At 49.3% G+C, this 1,220-nt stretch overlaps 1 pseudogene; it reads right to left on the bottom strand.

The window, feature by feature from the left end:
- Window positions 1-252: 252 nt before the first annotated feature.
- Window positions 253-997, bottom strand: LOC110293664 (annotated as a pseudogene).
- Window positions 998-1,220: the final 223 nt, after the last annotated feature.

The following is a 1,220-nucleotide window of genomic DNA, read 5'->3' as shown; positions in this document are numbered from 1 at the left end:
TTTTTAGCACACATGGCCTCTCTCTTGGTCTGGATCCATTTCGGACCTGCAGCTCTCTTCAACCAGACACCCACGTTCCTGGCATCTCAGACACCCTAGAGTCTCCACTGCAACTTGGAACTCATTTCACAGGTTCATAGATGACTCGTAAGGACTTCAACCCTACATGGCCGGGCCTCATGGCTCCTCTCTAGAATCTTTAAGGATGATTATGCAACTCCATTGATCAGCACTGCATGTATGATACAAAATTCTACTGCCAGCTTGAGCAGCTGCCATGCCCCAATGGACCATGGTTGCAGAAGAGTGTCTGGGTGGCCAAACCTGGAAAAACTTTTTTTTTTTTTTGGAACAGTACCAAAGGAGCTCACAGTTTATTAGGCAGCAGCTGGGAAATCAGCGGCTAGGCTTGGCCACATGCTTCAGTTTATCTTTCTTCTTGATGGCATAGGAATTGGAGGAGCCCTTGACAGCGTTGATGAGCTCATCTGCAAGGCACTTGGTGGTGGTCTTGGTGTCCCTGAAACCTGAGGAGCACCTGTGCACAGCAGCCAGATGGCCTGATTCACCTTGGCTCAGTGGGGACACATCCACAGCCTGCTGTCTCGCTGTCCCAGCCCACCTGATGTGTGTTGAGTCTTCCTGGGGGCCACTGTTCATGGCATTCACTTGGACCTACAGAAGGTTCTCATCAGTGAGCAGGTGGATAATCTCAAAGGCAACTTTGATGATTCACAGTCCTGAGCTTCTTGATACAACCCTGCATCATCATGGAGTTAGTAAGGCGCTCCATGATAGGACAGTGTGCTTTCTAGAAGCACTTGGCAGCATACCCCTCACTCCGGGGCAGGCATACTTCTCCTTCACGGCAAAGCAATCCTGTAGAGAAATATCATTTATCTGCATATCATCAGTGCTCCATTTCCCAAAGAGCTTGATGTCTGTCTGGGTTTCTGCCGCCGCTGGTGTGACTGGCTCCCACGTAGTCATTATGAAGCTGCAGACCAGGCTTCTCGGTCACGAGCTGTGGACCTGGCACAGATGTGAAGATGGAGAAACATTTCTTTAGATGGATCCACTGGAGTAGAGCACATGGTGGTACTGACTTTGCAAAGGAGAGGTAGGGTTTTACCAGTTCCTGAAGCTACTCACAGCGTCTTTATTCCTACACACTCACAGCTTGTCTTAGTCAGGGTTTCTATTCCTGCACAAGCATCATG

Source organism: Mus caroli, chromosome 4 (assembly GCF_900094665.2).
Source record: "Mus caroli chromosome 4, CAROLI_EIJ_v1.1, whole genome shotgun sequence".
NCBI lineage: Eukaryota > Metazoa > Chordata > Mammalia > Rodentia > Muridae > Mus > Mus caroli.
This window is presented reverse-complemented; position numbering and strand designations above follow the sequence as displayed.